The 19805-nt window shown below is 47.4% G+C and overlaps 1 protein-coding gene across 8 annotated transcripts in view; it reads right to left on the minus strand.

Annotated features, from left to right (window-relative positions):
* Positions 1-19805, minus strand: part of mecr (mitochondrial trans-2-enoyl-CoA reductase) — a 371444-nt gene that overhangs the window by 210921 nt on the left and 140718 nt on the right. The gene's annotated exons all lie outside the window — the stretch shown is intronic.

The following is a 19805-nucleotide window of genomic DNA, read 5'->3' on the forward strand; positions in this document are numbered from 1 at the left end:
AGTTGGCTTAACATCTGTCATTGTGAAAATGTCTGAAGCTATTATTAAGGTCTTAGGGCAGGCACATATACAAGTTCAAGGGAATTGAAGGACAGCAGATACATGGGAACACTATGACTTCCCCACCAAGCTACTAGCTACCCTGATCTGAAAGCATCTCACTGTTCCTTCGCGGTCATTGGGTCAAAATCCTGGAACTCCCACCCAAACAGGACAATGGGTGTACTTACACCACACGGACTGTAGCTGTTCAAGAAGGCAGCTCACTAGCCCCTTCTCCAGGCACTAAAGGATGGGCAATGAATGCCGGCCTCAGCAGAAAACCTGCATGCCTTGAATGAATAAAGAGTCAATATGGTTATATGCAACGGAAATCATGTTTAACCAATTTATTGGTGTTTTTTGAGGGAGTCACATGTGTCATGGGAGTGTCCCTTTAAGAAGTGTTTTTGTCTGATCACATGGTTTCAGTGATGTCATTGTGTGGGTGGAGCTGGGCTGTGGCTCTGGGAGTTGGCTTTACTTTTGCTTTGGTTTGGGGATTGTTTGTGGCTGAGGTTTTGCTTTCGTTTTCACATTTGGCTGATATAAAGTCTTGGCTTGGCTGTCAGTCGAAACAGAGAGTAGGCATATATGGTTTTTTTTCTGGTTGGCAGGATGTTAGGAGTGGTGTGCCACAGGGATCAGTGCTGAGGCCTCAACTTCTTATAATTTATTTAAATGACTTGGATGAAGGGACTGAAGATATGATCGTTAAACTTGTTGATGACACAAGGAGAGGTGGAAATTTAAGTTGTGAATAGGACATGTGGTGGCTACACAGTGACAGATGGATTTAAATTACTGGGTCAAGGTCTGCCAAATGGAGTATAATGTGGGAAAATGTGAAATTTTACATTTTGGCAGAAAGAATTAAAAAAACTTATTATCTAAATGGTGAGAGAATGCAGAGATCTGAGATTCAGAGGGACCTGGGTGTTCTTGTAAGGGAAACTGGTGGTTTTAAGGGATTTATTTTTGTACTAGGAAACATTAGAATAAAGGTATAGTTTGAAGTGGGTTTAATTTAATGTTTCTGTGGAATAAAGGGTAAAACCTGTAGACAAATTCATTGTGGAAAAAAGTCTTGTATGTGTGGGAATTGGTTTCAATTTCAAGTATGCTTGTATTGGGCTTAGAGAGGTTCTTTTTATTCATTTACGGGATGTGGGAGTTGCTGGTTAAGCCAACAATTATTGCCCATCTCTAGTTTCCCTTCAGAAGGTGGTGGCAAGTTCCCTTCTTTGACTGCTGCAGTCCTGGAGATGCAGGTACACCCATGGTGCTAGTTCCAAGGTTTTGACCCAATGACAGTGAAGGAATATATTTCCAAGTTGGGGTGGTGAATGACTTGGAAGGGAAACCTCCAGGTGGTGGGGTTCCCAAGTATCTGCTGCTCTTGTTCTTTGATATGGTAGTTGTTGTGGATTTGTAATGCCCTGCTTAAGGAGCCTTGGCGGGTTACTGAACTGCATTTTGTAAATGGTACACACAGCTGCCACTGTTCGTTGGTGGTGGAAGGATTGAATGTTTGTGAAAAAGGTGCAATCATGTGGGCTACTTTGTCCTGGATGGTGTTCAGCTTCTTCAGTGTTGTTGGAGCTACACTCATCCAGGCAAGTAGAAAGTATTCCATTACACTCCTGACTTGTGCCTTGTGGATGGTGGACAGGCTTTGGGGCGGTCAGGAGGTAAGTTACTCACCATAGGATTTTTAGCCACTGACCTGCTCTGGTAGCCACAGTATTTATGTGGCTAGTCTAGTTCATGTTTTGATCAATGGTAAACCCCAGGATTTTGATAGTGGGGGATTCAGCGATGGTAATGCCATTGAACATCAGGGGGTGATGGCTAGATCCTCTTTTGTAGGAGATGGTCATTACCTGGCACTTGTGCGGTGCAAATGTAACTTGCCACTTTTCAGCCCAAGCCTGGATACTGTTCAGGTCTTGCTGCATTTGGACATGGGCTGCTTCATTATCTGAGGGGTCGTGAATGGTGCTGAACATTGTGCAGTCATCTGTGAGCATCCCCACTTCTGACCTTATGATGGAAAGGCGGTCATTGATGGAGCAGCTGAAGATGGTTGGGCCTCCGACACTACCCTGAGGAACTCCTGCAGTGATGTCCTGGAGCTGAGATGATTGACCTCCAACCACCACAACCATCTTCCCTTGTGCTAGGTATGACTCCAACCAGAGGAAAGTTCCTCCCACCACCACCAGCTCCATCTCCCATTGACTCCAGTTTTGCTCGAGCTTCTTGATGCTATACTCAGTCAAATGCAGCCTTGATGTTAAGGGCAGTCACTCTCATCTCACTTCTGGCATTCAGCTCTTTTGTCCATGTTTGAACCAAGGCTGTCATGCAGTTGTGAGCTGAGTGACCCTGGCGGAACCCAAACTGAGCATCTATGAGCAGGTTACTGCTGAGTAAGTGCTGCTGAAGACGGTAGGGTGGTAATTGGCAGAGAAATTAAAATCTGAAGCATGGGACCGTGGCTTAGCAACTGGGGGCCTTTTAAGGTAGAATGGGGCTGCACGGTGACACAGTGGTTAGCACTGCTGCTTCACAGCTCCAGGGATCCGGGTTCAATTCCGGCCTCAGGTGTGCCGGTTAGGTTGATTGGCCATGCTAAATTGCCCCTTAATGCCCAAAAGGTTAGGTGGGGTTACTGGGTTACGGAGATAGGGTGGAGGCGTGGGCTAAAGTAGGGTGCTCTTTCCAAGGGCCAGTGCAGATTCGATGGGCCGAATGGCCTCCTTCTGCACTGTAAATTTTATGATTCTTAGAAAGGATGTTTTCAATTTGATTTTAGCTAGATATGTTGCAGTTTGATAGAAACCAACCTTTTATTATAGGTAAAAAGGGTTAAAGGAAGAAATTATTCAAAGAAATCATATTAACTCAAATTTAAAGTCATATATTAACCATGACAGTAAGGAAAACTGACTGCTTGGGAACTGATCAGATAAGACACTTCATTCACACATTTTGCAAGTTGCTACAATTCAAGGCCAGCGAAATGAGACTCACATGCCTTCCCAGGCCTGGACAAGATCCGTTTCCATGGTAACAGTCAGTCAGGTAATCAGGACTGTTCAAAAACTGTTAATCTAATTAATGTTAGAGGCATAATTGGCAAGCCAGGTTATAGAAAAATGCAAAATCACACAAAGACTTTTATCTCTTAATTTGACACAGACAATTGCTCAAATTAAATGAATTCTACATTTTTTAAACCCAATCACAGCCGAAAAAGGGACAGAATTTTAAAGCTTTAAAGAGTTCAGTTGTCGAGATGAGACCTCACTCCTCTTTTTCTATTCTTACCTAATTTCTGAAACCTATTGTTAGCTTTGCAAACCACCATTTTCTTTTGTTTTGTTTTTGTATTGTACATTTTGATTCAGAGCTGAATTACCTCAAACTAGAATTGTATTTTGAATTCAATTCAACTTATCTGTATTTGCTAAGGACAAATAATCGATACATCTAACTAACTTACTACAGGGCTAGTCCTACCTTCCTAAATTCTGTACTTGTGTGGAAAATTGAAGCATACCAGTGGACACGACTAGCTGATACAATAAAAGTAGCAAATTGCTTTGAACCCAAGAAGCACAGTCTTGAATTTCTGTTATTTGGTATATGGTATGTCGTTTTAGGTATACGAATAGACACACAGATCCTTCAAGACAGGACCCTCAAGGAAGTGAACATCTATCAATTCTGCCAGCAGAAGCTGGACAGGACAAGGGAGCTGCAAAGAAGCAGACTTCCTAAAGACCCAGATACAGTCCAGTCCAGATAACTAGATAATTGGGACAAAAAGAATGTCTTAAGTCTGAAGACTGAGAATTCAAGAGAAAAGAAAACAAAGTGTTCTGAGTTAAAGAGTCAGTTGCAGTAACCAGAGATAAATTGGGGAAGCAGACTCGAGGTAAATCAAAAAATTGATGCCATTTTAATAGAGTCTGGGAATCGAGAGTTAAAACAATGAACAGTAGTACAGCACATAATAAGGAAAATCTGACGAGGAAAATCTGACGAGGAAAATCTGACGAGGAAGGTATAAAACCTGGATACGGGATTCATTGTTAAAAGTGGAGCGGGAGCTTTGTCTGAAGGAGTAATTTGCATAACCTGGACAGGATTTCAGAATGAAAATCACTGGTTGTTTTGGAAGGAGATTTTAAAGCATGTTATTTTGGAAGCTGAATTTGGAAACTCTCCTGTGACAACCATTTTGGGTGGGCGAATTTTGAGGTGAAATCCACAGACATTCACCTGGGTTCAGAGTGAAGAGTCTGCGTGCTTAAAGGGACACTGTGTTACTGAGACCATAGTAGCTTATTTTGTAGTCCGAGTTAACCTTAAAATCAATACATATTGTTAAGCTAAGGAGGAACAAAGGATCATAGTCCAACGTTTCATGCCAATAAACATATTTTTCCTGTTGCTGAAACTAATTAGTAGTCCTGTGACTTGGCTCCTCCACATTTTACTAAAATAAATAAAAGTTACGGTGTGGGATTCTCCATCGGCCGACTCCGGAACCGGGAAACACGATTGGGCAGAGAATACGGAGAAATTGAAAATAGAGGTTGTGTTGGGCAGCGATGGAATGCCATGCTCTGTTACCTTGACAATATTCTACACTGTGCACTGCACGTGAACGCCATTGGGATATCATTAACGGGCTGCCCTGCCCGTGATGCTCCGCCAGGAGGACTTACCGATGGCGAGGTTGACTTGTGGTTTTAAAAATCAGGAAACAGGTGCAGTGACTGCTGAGGGAGAAAAGGAGGCGAGTCATGTTCCCAGAGGCACGGAGGTGGGCTGCCATTCACACCGCTGTCATGGCTGGCTGAGGGGGCCGTGACGATGGGGTGACCTCCAGGACCGATGTGTCCAGGCATACACTGCCATTGTCACGGCCTGCAGACAGCTACTTTGCTGCGCACTCCATTGAACGCCCTCCTTGGCCCGTGGTTGTGTAGAGCGACACTTGCCTTTGGGTGCACCCACCCAACACTCTACCTCCATCCCACCAACTCCCGCCCCACCCAGAAACCACGAGCCACCCAATTGCAGGGCATCATTAAGCCCGCCCACAGGCAATGCCCATGGAAGCCCCTACAGTAGGGTGCTGGACGGGGGGGCGTAGAGCATACCTCTGGCACGGGTGGCACCAGCCACCAATACCCCTGCCAGCAGGGACGCATGCTGGAGTCAGAGTCCCCCGCAGTGCTGGCCACTGACGAGGCTAGGGGAGCAGTGCGGAGGGCAGAGTGTTGGGGAAATGGCCGGAGTTGGGGGAAGAGGTGGGGATAAACGTAGGGCAGGGGCTGCAGTGCCGGTCAGGGCCACCGTGTAGCCCATTGGACCTGGTGAGGCACGGGGGTACGCACCATGCTAACATGTCTGCCTTTCACTCCCTGAAGATATTAGATTTTGCAATTCAATCAGGAATCATCCTAGCCGTGCATCCCTGGGGGATGCACTGAGGCTGTACGAGCAGGGCTGGTCGGAAAGGCCCTGCAGCGCCAGAGGAACAGGATCAAGCCGGTGCGGATGGAGAGCCGGCCGCCTAACAGGCCGAGGAGAAGGTGGGAAGGAGGCACTGTGTGTATACCGGCAGTGCGCATCATTCGAGGATCTGCCAGACAGGGCTTGCCGTCAAAGAATCTGGCTGAGAAGGGAGACTGTATGGCATATCTGCCGGTTCATGGCGCATCTAGAACTGCGCTCACCCGGGTGAACACAAGAACATAAGAACTAGAAGCAGGAGTAGGCCATCTGGCCCCTCGAGCCTGCTCCACCATTCAATGAGATCATGGCTGATCTTTTGTGGGCTCTGCTCCACTTTCCGGCCCGAACACCATAACCCTTAATCCCTTTATTCTTCAAAAAACTATCTATCTTTATCTTAAAAACATTTAATGAAGGAGCCTCTACTGCTTCACTGGGCAAGGAATTCCATAGATTCACAACCCTTTGGGTGAAGACGTTCCTCCTAAACTCAGTTCTAAATCTACTTCCCCTTATTTTGAGGCTATGCCCCCTAATTCTGCTTTCACCCGCCAGTGGAAACAACCTGCCCACATCTATCATATCTATTCCCTTCATAATCTTATATGTTTCTATAAGATCCCCCCTCATCCTTCTAAATTCCAACGAGTACAGTCCCAGTCTACTCAACCTCTCCTCGTAATCCAACCCCTTCAGCTCTGGGATTAACCTAGGGAATCTCCTCTGCACACCCTCCAGTGCCAGTACGTCCATTCTCAAGTAAGGAGACCAAAACTGAACACAATACTCCAGGTGTGGCCTCACTAACACCTTATACAATTGCAGCATAACCTCCCTAGTCTTAAACTCCATCCCTCTAGCAATGAAGGACAAACTTCCATTTGCCTTCTTAATCACATGTTGCACCTGTAAACCAACTTTTTGCGACTCATGCACTAGCACACCCAGGTCTCTCTGCACAGCAGCATGTTTTAATATTTTATCATTTAAATAATAATCCCTTTTGCTGTTATTCCTACCAAAATGGATAATCTCACATTTGTCAACATTGTATTCCATCTGCCAGACCCTAGCCCATTCACTTAGCCTATCCAAATCCCTCTGCAGACTTCCAGTATCCTCTGCACTTTTTGCTTTACCATTTATCTTAGTGTCGTCTGCAAACTTGGACACATTGCCCTTAGTCCCCAACTCCAAATCATCTATGTAAATTGTGAACAGTTGTGGGCCCAACACTGATCCCTGAGGGACACCACTCGCTACTGATTGCCAACCAGAGAAACACCCATTAATCCCCACTCTCTGCTTTCTATAATTAACCAATCCTCTATCCATGCTACTACTTTCCCCTTAATGCCATGCATCTTTATCTTATGCAGTAACCTTTTGTGTGGCACCTTGTCAAAGGCTTTCTGGAAATCCAGATATACCACATCCATTGGCTCCCCGTTAACTACCGCACTGTTAATATCCTCAAGAAATTCCACTAAATTAGTTAGGCACGACCTGCCCTTTATGAACCCGTGCTGCGTCTGCCCAATGGGACAATTTCCATCCAGATGCCTCGCTATTTCTTCCTTGATGATAGATTCCAGCATCTTCCCTACTACCAAAGTTAAGCTCACTGGCCTATAATTACCCGCTTTCTGCCTACCTCCTTTTTTAAACAGTGGTGTCACGTTTGCTAATTTCCAATCCGCCGGGATCACCCCAGAGTCTAGTGAATTTTGGTAAATTATCATCAGTGCATTTGCAATTTCCCTAGCCATCTCTTTTAGCACTCTGGGATGCATTCCATCAGGTCCAGGAGACTTGTCTGCCTTTAGCCCCATTAGCTTGCCCATCACTACCTCCTTGGTGATAACAATCCTCTCAAGGTCCTCACCTGTCATAGCCTCATTTCCATCAGTCTCTGGCATGTTATTTGTGTCTTCCACTGTGAGGACCGACCCAAAAAACCTGTTCAGTTCCTCAGCCATTTCCTCATCTCTCATTATTAAATCTCCCTTCTCATCCTCTAAAGGACCAATATTTACCTTAGCCACTCTTTTTTGTTTTATATATTTGTAGAAACGTTTACTATCTGTTTTTATATTCTGAGCAAGTTTACTCTCATAATCTATCTTACTCTTCTTTATCACTTTTTTAGTAGCTTTCTGTTGCCCCCTAAAGATTTCCCAGTCCTCTAGTCTCCCACTGATCTTTGCTACTTTGCATGTTTTTTCCTTCAATTTGATACTTTCCCTTATTTCCTTAGATATCCACGGTCGATTTTCCCTCTTTTTACCGTCCTTCCTTTTTGTTGGTATAAACCTTTGCTGAGCACTGTGAAAAATCACTTGGAAGGTTCTCCACTGGTCCTCAACTGTTTCACCATAAAGTCTTTGCTCCCAGTCTACCTTAGCCAGTTCTTCTCTCATCCCATTGTAATCTCCTTTGTTTAAGCACAAAACACTAGTGCTTGATTTTACCTTCTCACCCTCCATCTGTATTTTAAATTCCACCATATTGTGATCGCTCCTTCCGAGAGGATCCCTAACTATGAGATCCTGAATCAATCCTGTCTCATTACACAGGACCAGATCTAGGGCCGCTTGTTGCCTCGTAGGTTCCATTACATACTGTTCTAGGAAACTATCGTGGATACATTCTATAAACTCCTCCTCAAGGCTGCCTTGACCGACCTGGTTAAACCAATCGACATGTAGATTAAAATCCCCCATGATAACTGCTGTACCATTTCTACATGCATCAGTTATTTCTTTGTTTATTGCCTGCCCCACCATAATGTTACTATTTGGTGGCCTATAGACTACTCCTATCAGTGACTTTTTCGCCTTACTATTTCTGATTTCAACCCAAATGGATTCAACCTTATCCTCCATAGCACCGATGTCATCCCTTACTGTTGTCCGGATGTCATCCTTAAATAACAGAGCTACACCACCTCCCTTACCATCCACTCTGTCCTTCCGAATAGTTTAATACCCTCGGATATTTAACTCCCAGTCGTGACCATCCTTTAACCATGTTTCAGTAATGGCCACTAAATCATAGTCATTCACGATGATTTGCGCCATCAACTCATTTACCTTATTCCGAATACTACGAGCATTCAGGTAAAGTACACTTATGTTGGCTTTTTTTACCTCTGTTCTGAATCTTAACACCTCGATCAGTAACCTCTCCTAAGTTATATTTCCTCTTAACCTTTCTCCTAATTTTCCTTGTCGTTGAACCCATATCTTCATGTAACAACCTGCCGCGTCGCTTACCATTAATGTTTTCACTTCCCGTTTTATTCCTTTTAGTATTCCTGGTCCTATTCACTGAGCTCACCTCAGTCACTGTACCTTGTACTGTCGCCCTTTTTGATTTTTGACTATGGCTTCTCTGCCTTACACTTTCCCCCTTACTGCCTTTTGTTTCTGACCCTGTTTTACTACCTTCCAACTTCCTGCATCGGTTCCCATCCCCCTGCCACATTAGTTTAAACTCTCCCCAACAGCTCTAGCGAACACCCCCCCTAGGACATCAGTTCCAGTCCTGCCCAGGTGCAGACCGTCCGGTTTGTACTGGTCCCACCTCCCCCAGAACCGGTTCCAATGTCCCAGGAATTTAAATCCCTCCCTCTTGCACCATCTCTCGAGCCACGCATTCATCCTATCTATCCTGACATTCCTACTCTGACTAGCTCGTGGCACTGGTAGCAATCCTGAGATTACTAGCTTTAGTTTAACTCCTAACTCCCTAAATTCAGCTTGTAGGACCTCGTCCCGTTTTTTACCTATATCGTTGGTGCCTATGTGCACCACGACAGCTGGCTGTTCACCCTCCCCCCTCAGAATGCCCTGCAACCGCTCCGAGACATCCATGACACTTGCACCAGGGAGGCAACATACCATCCTGGAGTCTCGATTGCGTCCGCAGAACCGCCTGTCTATTCCCCTTACAATTGAGTCCCCTATCACTATAGCCCTGCCATTCTTCTTCCTGCCCAGCTGCGCAGCAGAACCAACCATGGTGCCATGAACCTGGCTGCTGCTGCCTTCCCCTGGTGAGCCATCTCCCTCAACAGTATCCAAAGCGGTATATCTGTTTTGCAGGGAGATGACCGCAGAGGACACCTGCACTGCCTTCCTACTCTTGCTCTGTCTTTTGGTCACCCATTTTCTATCTCCCTCAGTACCTTTCACCTGCGGTGTGACCAACTCGCTAAACGTGCTATCCACGACGTCCTCAGCATCGCAGATGTTCCAAAGTGAGTCCATCCGCAGCTCCAGAGCCGTCAAGCGGTCTAACAGGAGCTGCAACTGGACATACTTCTTGCACGTGAAGGAGCCAGGGAGCGTGTCCCTGAGCTCCCACATCGCACACGAGGAGCATGACACGGGTCTGAGATCTCCTGCCATGTCTTAAACCTTCGGTTAACTTCAACAATTACAATTTACCAAAAAAAATTAAATAAATAAATAAACAACGAAGAAAAAAATATCTCAATATACCAATGAAAAGAAAAAGAAAACAGAAACACTACTTACCAGTCACTGACCTCGAGCCTTCCTCTTGATCTTCACAGCGGTTGTTTTTTTTGGTTAGAGGAGGGGGTAGGGAGGGAAACACTGAAGAAGTGTTTCGGGTTTAAGTGTCACTTGACAACAGCTCCTCCACAAACTACCTTCAAATTAGGGTGAGCACGACGGAGGTATGCAAATTTCCCTTGCAACACCAATCCGCAGCTCCGCTCTACTGCCCTCTGCTGGATGCTTGTCTTCACTCGAACAGCTAGGGTCTCTAGCTCAGGTACACCTTCAGTTTAGGGTGACAACGACGGAGGTATGCAAATTTCCCTTGCAACACCAATCAGCAGCTCCGCTCTACTGCCCTCTGCTGGAAGGGTTGGCCCATGGGCGACGAGGGTCATCCGCTGCGGTTGTGGCTGATGATACCTATCCAGAGGCCACAGACCACGCAGAGACCCGCTACAACGATGCCCATGCTGCGACCAGGGGCATGATTAAGTGGTGCATCCACATCCTGAAGATGCGATTCAGGTGCCTAGACCACGCTGGAGGGTGGAAGGGGCAGCCACCTTTCCACCTCGAGGAACAGGGTGCCTCGCCTCTCTCCATGGCGTCCAGCTGGGTCTCGAGCTCTGCATCTGTGAACCACGGTGCCACTCTTCGGGCTGCCATCGTATTGGCTGGAATGAGTGTGTGTGGGGAGGTTAGTGCTCAAATGCAGCTGCAGCTTGTCAGCCTCTCAAGTGTGAATCCCAATCCCGGCGAATCAGACACCTATTTTCATTGAAATTGCTCTGGTTCCACGGGCGGAGGTGCAAGCCCATTAACGGATCCTGAATTGCACGGGACCGGTGCCAATTCAGTGGTCGTAGAACACCACCAATTCAGTCTCAGCTTCAGCACTTCTGAAACGGAGAATCCAGCCCACGGTCTTTTGAGCCAGGGTTCCATTCTAGGATCTTCCTGTGCAGCTTATAACAACTGGTTCACCTGAGGAAGGAGCTGTGCTACGAAAGCAAGTGATTTGAAACAAACCTGTTGGATTTTAACCTGGTGTTGTAAGACTTCTTATTGTGCCCACCCCAGTCCATCGGCGGTTTCTCCACATCATAGCTATAACACCAACTGGGGTCATAACATAGTGCATGACTCACAAAAAGGCTTGTATGCAGGTCCAACAAGCAATTAGGAAAGCTGATAGAATATTCTTGTTTATTGCGAGAGGCAGGGAACATTAAATTAGGGGGATTATGCGTCAGTTGTACAGGACACTGCTGAGACCACGGGTGCAATTTTACTGAAATTTGGCAAGAGCCAATGGTGGGTTTTTGCACCATATTGTTTGGCACTTAGGCAACAAAGTTTTAGGCCATAGGATTCACACTGACTCAGTGGCAGACGGCCTATGATTCGCCCACCCCGCCATCACCATAGCGCATTAATGAAGGGGATTCTCCATTTAAAGGCTGTCCCAGCGTGACCAGCCACATCTCCTTGGTTGACAGCACGGCTGCCCACAAATTTTCTGATGCCTCCCTCAAAAGATTGCTGGATGGTGTGGAAGAGCAGCGTTATGCCCTTGACCCTCGCACAGTGAGGGGACCAGTTAGCCGGGACGCCAACCCAGCATGGGGAGCAGTGGTCAACGCATACGCACTGCAGTGGGGGACAGGCATTCAGTGCCAGATAGGATGGTCTCCTCCAATCTCCAAGCTAAGTTACTCGTCTCATCATTCTCAACTCACACAGCCATTACACATCACAGGAAGCTCGCACACTGCCAGCTGAAAGGACACCACCACTCACCCTCCCACACACATCTTCATATCCTCTGTGGGTCATGTCCTCATCACCCGCTACTCCCATTTACCATCCACACATGCCAGTCATTCTTATCAACCATCTGTTTTCAGGCAGGACAAGCTGGCACATAATAGAAGGGAGAGATTCCATGCGGGTGGCAGGATACCAGAGATAAAAACCCGAACAGGCTTCAAAGAAAGAGCCCAGAGCCCTCCTGCTGGCCAGGGAGGAAATCGACTGCTCCTTTGCCGATGATGAGGTGGGCAGCAATAAACAAAGTGAGGACCATCACACAACACTGATGCGAGTCATGTCTCCTGTATCTAAAGGGCCCTACCATGCACTAATGAAATCTCCCTTCCCTTGCAGGGACATCAGGGGAACGGCCCAGAACATCCATCAGACAGGTCAAAGACAGCTCTGAGACCAGCACGGATAATTTCTTGGATGTAAAGATTGAAGAATGGTCACAACTTTCGCCCACACCCTCCACCGGGTAGAGACACAGACTTCAATGGGATCTGGTGTTAGAGAAGACTTGGTGAGAAGGTGGTGAGCACCACTGTCCTACCGCACCAGGATCCTGCGACTCCCCCATGCTTTCCTGCGCTGCTGGCTCTGCACGCGTCTTCCTTGCTTGACTATGTCTCCTTACACGGCCACTTCTAGTCCACTGCTACATACACTGGTGGGGGATTTCTCCTCACTGTCTCACTCGCCACCAATTTATCAAGTGAAATTCCGAAAAAAATGGGAGAAAGGTCCAAAAGTTTCATCAGAAGCGGGAGCTACCAAATGTGCGACCTCCTACTCCATGGCCACCACTGGAAGTCTGTAATTTTCAATACCAAAGACAGTGGATGCCTTTCACCCCGTGCGCCAAATTCTGCAGAACGGTGCCGATGTGACCAACAGGTTCCCTTGACAAAGTCTTTGGCGACTTTAATGACCTCCAATTGGCATTATTGGTTGGCCAATTGGAGTACGAGTTCCTCAATGATAGCTCATTGAGGGGGCCCATTAAGCACCTGTGCAGGCTTTGTGAGGCAGTCTTCAGTTGACTGGAATGCTAGCAGCACTGTTGGGAGCTGCTCTTGTGTATAGTTTTGCAAATAAATACTGGTGTAGTGACGGAACCCCGGCCTCCTGTGGATTATTAGTGGCGACGAGGTAAACAACGAACCTTGCGGAGACCAGCTGCCGCACTCGGAGAACAAAAAAGTAAGCCTTGCTATTTCAAAAATGCTGTTTTTTGGGAGGTGAGATGCATTCGACCCGACTATTGAGGACTGGTCCCAGTATGTGGAGAGAATGTGTTACTTCTTCCAGGCCAATGAGATAATGACGGAAAAAAGGAAACAGGTTATCCTGTTGTCGGCGTGCGGACCCTCAGCCTTCGCCATTATACGTAGTCTAACTTATCCCGATACGCCGGACACGATACGTTTCCAAGAATCAACGAAAGTGGTGGAAGAGCACTATGACCCAAAACCACCCCACATTTTGCGGAGGTACAGATCCTACACAACAAAGCGGGAAGACAGAGAGTCAGTCACAAATTTCTTGACCCGCCTGAGAAGGCTGGCGGAAAAATGTGAGTTCGGCCCGAAGCTAAATGAAATGCTTCGGGACCAGTTAGTGTGTGGCATAAACAACCTCACAATACAGAAGCACCTGTTGGCGGAAACGCAGCTAGACTGCAGGCGGGCGTTACAGCTCGCACGGTCCCTAGAAAAGGCAGCAAGTGGGGCGCAGGAACTACAGGGAAAGCCAATACAGGTAGATACCTGTGAGAGGGACTACTACAACGGGTCCAGCTACCAGGTAGCCACCCTCAGGAAAAGCCTGAGGAATAGAGGGCCAAAGAAAACCCCAGAACTGCCCCCAAGTCTGCTCGGACTAACTGGAGACAGAGGGAACTACCAGCTGAGGCTCCCCCAACAGAGAAGGACTGTTTCTGGCACCAGACAGAGTGGGATAACAGCGACTGAAACCCTAAAAGGAGGTGGCAAAAGAGGAATAGCAGGTAGGGACACAGGGAAGTACACAACCTAGACGCCCCATCCTCCTCCGAAGGGGAACAGTTATATAATATTGCGACGAAGAAAGCAGAACCTATTAAGATTACCCCACAGGTGAACGGTCGGCCGACAATAATGGAAATAAACACGGGTGCGGCCCTTTCAGTAATGGGAGTGGCAGCATTTTAAAAAATCAAAGATGGACTTCAGCCACTAACCCCAATAAAGACATCGACGAAACTTAAAGCCTACACGGGGGAACCCCTGTAAGTTCTAGGCACGACTCATGTACCCGCGGAATATGACAAACAATTGCTCAGATTGCCGTTGACGATATTAGAGGGCTCCCGACCGAACTTAATAAGACAGAACTGGCTGAAAGACCTAAACTTAGATTGGATGAAAATTTTCCAGAGTGGAAGTGGGCAGTTGAGTGGAGTACCAAAAATACCCGGAGGTCTTCCAAGAAGGTTTGGGGGAAATTATAGGTGGTCAAAGCAACTTTGCGCGTGGACCCAGAAGCCCTTCTGAAATTTTGTAAGGCCAGGCCGGTACCTTTTGCATTAAGGAAGAAAGTAGATGTCGAAATAGAAAGGTTACGGCGCGACGGCATTATCAGACCAGTACAGTTCTCGGTATGGGCAGCGCCGGTGGTACCAATTTTGAAGCCAGACGGCTCGATACGTCTCTGTGGAGATTTCAAACAGACGGTAAACAAATACGCACTGCTGGACAAATACCTGATCCCGAAAATAGACGACCTATATGCCAAATTGGCAGGTGGGCTTTTGTTCACGAAACTGAACATGAGCCACGCCTACCTGCAGTTAAAACTAGACAAGGACTCCCAGAAGTTCGCTACGATCAACACCCTGAAGGGACTTTTTCGTTATACTAGGCTACCCTTCGGAGTGTCATCAGCCTGCGCTATATTCCAGCGTATGGTGGAAAATATTCTGCAGGGACTACCGCAGGTGGCGATTTATTTGGACGTACCTGGGATATAAAGTAGAGGAGTCGGGATTACACCCATTGGAAGACAGAGTAAGGGCAATTTAAGAAGCCCCAGCTCCCACCACGGTCCAGGAGCAATGATCATTTCTAGGGTTGGTGACCTATTATGGCAAATTTATTGAAAATAGGGCGTCCATCCTAGAACCCCTCCACCAGCTACTAAAAAAGGGACAAGAATGGAAATGGTCCGCCCGTCAAAACCGAGCATTTAGGGACATTAAGGAACAGCTATCATCCGAAAATGTCCTAGAGCATTATGACCCAAGGAAGGAGTTGGTGGTCACGTGTGACGCATCACCTTACGGGGTAGGAGCCGTCTTAGTCCATAGAGGAAGGAATGGGGAAGAACGGCCAATAGCCTATGCTTCGAGGACCTTGGCGATGGCTGAGAGAAAGTATGCCTAAATCGAGAAGGAAGGACTGGCGGTGATATTTGCAGTAAAAAAATTTCACCAGTATCTGTACGGGCGGAAATTCACCATAGTTACGGACCATAAGCCGTTATTAGGGTTATTAAAAGAAGACAAGTCAATACCCCCGATTGCATCAGCTAGAATCCAACGCTGGGCGTTGCTACTGGTGGCGTATAGATACGTTCTGGAGCACAGACCGGGAACGCGAGTAGCAAATGCAGATGCTTTGAGCAGACTTCCCCTCCCAGACACCCGCCGCTAATACCGAAAGTAGAGGAGACAGTAATGACTCTAAATTTTTTGGACACCCTACCAGTGGACGCACAACATATTCGGTTGTGGACGCAAAAAGACTCAGTTTTAGCCAAGATGAAGCATTTACTGCTAACAGGGGAACTGGAGAGACCAGTGGAGCCCCAGTTGCACTCATACTGGAGCAGATGGGACCAAATAACCGAAAAAGACGGTATCCTATTATGGGGAGCCCGCGTAATAGTCCCAGCTCAGGGCCGTAGGGCAATCTTAACCGAGTTACATCACGGACACCCAGGGGTGTCTAAAATGAAGATGCTAGCTCGAAGCTGCGTTTGGTGGCCAGGATTGGACACAGACATAGCAGCCTTGGTACGTTGGTGCCAGGAGTGCCAACAGGGGCAAAGAGTGCCACCAGATGCGCCATTGCACCCGTGGGAATGGTCAGGCAGACCGTGGACCCGCCTGCATATTGACCACGCCGGTCCTTTCATGGGTTCAATGTTTTTGGTGACAGTGGACGCCCACTCCAAATGAACATAAGAACTAGGAGCAGGAGTAGGCCATCTGGCCCCTCGAGCCTGCTCCACCATTCAATGAGATCATGGCTGATCTTTTGTGGACTCAGCTCCACTTTCCGGCCCGAACACCATAACCCTTAATCCCTTTATTCTTCAAAAAACTATCTATCTTTATCTTAAAAACATTTAATGAAGGAGCCTCTACTGCTTCACTGGGCAAGGAATTCCATAGATTCACAACCCTTTGGGTGAAGACGTTCCTCCTAAACTCAGTCCTAAATCTACTTCCCCTTATTTTGAGGCTACGCCCCCTAGTTCTGCTTTCACCCGCCAGTGGAAACAACCTGCCCACATCTATCATATCTATTCCCCTCATAATCTTATATGTTTCTATAAGATCCCCCCTCATCCTTCTAAATTCCAACGAGTACAGTCCCAGTCTACTCAACCTCTCCTCGTAATCCAACCCCTTCAGCTCTGGGATTAACCTAGGGAATCTCCTCTGCACACCCTCCAGTGCCAGTACGTCCTTTCTCAAGTAAGGAGACCAAAACTGAACACAATACTCCAGGTGTGGCCTCACTAACACCTTATACAATTGCAGCAGAACTTCCCTCGTCGTAAATTCCATCCCTCTAGCAATGAAGGACAAAATTCCATTTGCCTTCTTAATCACCTGTTGCACCTGTAAACCAACTTTTTGCGACTCATGCACACCCAGGTCTCTCTGCACAGCAGCATGTTTTAATATTTCATCATTTAAATAATAATCCCTTTTGCTGTTATTCCTACCAAAATGGATAATCTCACATTTGTCAACATTGTATTCCATCTGCCAGAACCTAGCCCATTCACTTAGCCTATCCAAATCCCTCTGCAGACTTCCAGTATCCTCGGCACTTGTTGCTTTACCACTTATCTTAGTGTCGTCTGCAAACGTGGACACATTGCCCTTGGTCCCCAACTCCAAATCATCTATGTAAATTGTGAACAGTTGTGGGCCCAACACTGATCCTTGAGGGACACCACTAGCTACTGATTGCCAACTAGAGAAACACCCATTAATCCCCACTCTTTGCCTTCTATTAATTAACCAATCCTCTATCCATGCTACTACTTTCCCCTTAATGCCATGCATCTTTATCTTATGCAACAACCTTTTGTGTGGCACCTTGTCAAAGGCTTTCTGGAAATCCAGATATACCACATCCATTGGCTCCCCGTTATCTACCGCACTGTTAATGTCCTCAAAAAATTCCACTAAATTAGTTAGGCACGACCTGCCCTTTATGAACCCATGCTGCGTCTGCCCAATGGGACAATTTCCATCCAGATGCCTCGCTATTTCTTCCTTGATGATAGATTCCAGCATCTTCCCTACTAAATGGTTGGATGTCCACCGGGTAAACGCAGCAAGCACAGCATCGACAATTGAAAAGCTCAGGGCCTCGTTTGCAACACATGGACCTCCGGAGGTATTGGTGTCGGACAACGGAACGGCATTCACTAGTGGGGAATTTGGAAAATTCCTAAAGGGAAACGGAGTCCGCCACATCAAAATGGCCCCTTACCATCCAGCGTCCAACGGCCTGGCAGAGAGAGCGGTCTAGATACTAAAAGCGGGACTCAAGAAGCAGCCGGCAGCGTCAATGGACACAAAGCTCTCCCGCTGGCTGTTTGATTACAGGACCACACCGCATTCAACAACGGGCACACCGCCAGCTGAACTCTTAATGGAAAGGTGGCTGCGAACGAGGCTGAGTCTCCTTTTCCCAAATTTAACGGGGAAAGTGGAGAAACAACAGGAGGTTCAACGCAGGGGGCATGACAATAGTCGGCAGCAGATACATTTCCAGGTGGAGGCACCGGTTTGGGTCAAGAATTATGGGGATGGACCAACGTGGGTCAAAAGCACGGTAGAGTCCCAAACAGGGCCCATATCCTATGAAGTTTCGATAGGAGGTAAGATGCTGAAGAAACACCTAGACCAAATAAGGGCCGCGGAACCACACCTGGAGGCAGGCGAAGCAGGACCGCCTCAAGCGGGGATAGCCCAGACGGAAAAGAGACCCACACCCCAACCCCGAGCAATTTCTCCAGACCATGTCATCCAGTCGTCAGAGTCAGAGATGGACACGTTCAACGAGGCCTCCTCTCCACGAGGAGGAGGAAGAACAACTTCCAAGGAGGTTGTCAAGGATAAGACGAGCACCTATAAGGTACACCCCACCCACGTCGAGAACGACCCGGCGGACGATACAGAGGTGACGGACCCGGACAGGAGGAGCAGGAAGAAACTCAGAGGAATGCCAGCTGGCAGGAATTCCTCGGACCTTGGGGGGGGGGGGGGGGGGGGGGGGGGGGGGGGCGTGTAATGACCTCCAATTGGCATTATTGGTTGGCCAATTGGAGTATGAGCTCCCTCAATAGCTCATTGAGGGGGCCCATATAAGCACCTGTGTAGGCTTTGTGAGGCAGTCTTAAGTTGACTGGAATGCTAGCAGCACTGTTGGGAGCTGCTCTTGTATATGGTTATTGCAAATAAATACTGGTGTAGTGATGGAACCCCAGCCTCCTGTGGATTATTACAGCGACAATGGTTCTCCCTCATTTGCAGGAATGCCAGATATCGTCTGTATACACTGGGTCTTCGACGACACCTCTGAGCAACTGCTCCTTGGGAAACCACTTCTGCCTGCGAAGCAGTCCCTTTTACACCATTCTCTTCAGGCTTTTGTTTGGGTCTCTGGAGAGCCAGGCACCTTTATTAATGTCTTCTCTCTTGTCTACGAGACAGAAGAATAATAGCCACTTCAACAAGCTCCATCTTTCCCTTTCTTTCATTTTGCAGTGAGGCGAGCGAGACTTGAGAAATAGCATCTGTCTTCTCGGATGCACTGTTTGCCCAATCACCATCGGGAGCTGAATTTCCATGGGCAGTCGCCGTGCTTGCCACCTCATTGATAACCAGTTCTGCAGTCAGTTCCTGAATGGACAAGACCCCACACCATCCTTGCGTCCCATAACATGACCGAGTGGCCACAACTTTGGCCACTCTCCTGCACTGAGCTCTTATCTTAGGCCCAGGCATCATCCCAAACTTCACTCCGAGGCCTTGCACGCAACCTGTTAAAACGCTCCTCAGCACACAGCCAAATCCGACCAAGAAAAATAGGAGCGGAATATTCCTGCCCACATCTGGAACACTGTGTACGGTATTGGTCCCTTTACTTAAGGAAGGATGTAAACGCATTAGAACAAGTTCACAGAAAGCTTATTAGATTAGTACTAGAAATGGGTGAATTGTCTTATGAAGAAAGTTGAGATAGGTTAGGCTTGTAGCCACTGGAGTTTATCATAGAATCTACAGTGCAGAAGGAGGCCATTCGGCCCATCGAGTCTGTACTGGCTCTTGGAGAGAGCACCCTACTTAAGCCCAAGCCTCCATCCTATCCCCGTAATCAGTAACCCCACCTAACCCTTTTGGACATGAAGGGCAATTTATCATGGCCAATCCACCTAACCTGCACATCTTTGGACTGTGGGAGGAAACCGGAGCACCCGGAGGAAACCCACGCAGACACGGGGTGAACGTGCAGACTCCGCACAGACAGTGACCCAAGCCGGGAATCGAAACTGGGACCCTGGAGCTGTGAAGCAACTGTGCTAACCACTGTGCTACCG

The sequence above is a fragment of the Scyliorhinus torazame genome, chromosome 1, assembly GCF_047496885.1.
Source record: "Scyliorhinus torazame isolate Kashiwa2021f chromosome 1, sScyTor2.1, whole genome shotgun sequence".
Lineage (NCBI taxonomy): Eukaryota > Metazoa > Chordata > Chondrichthyes > Carcharhiniformes > Scyliorhinidae > Scyliorhinus > Scyliorhinus torazame.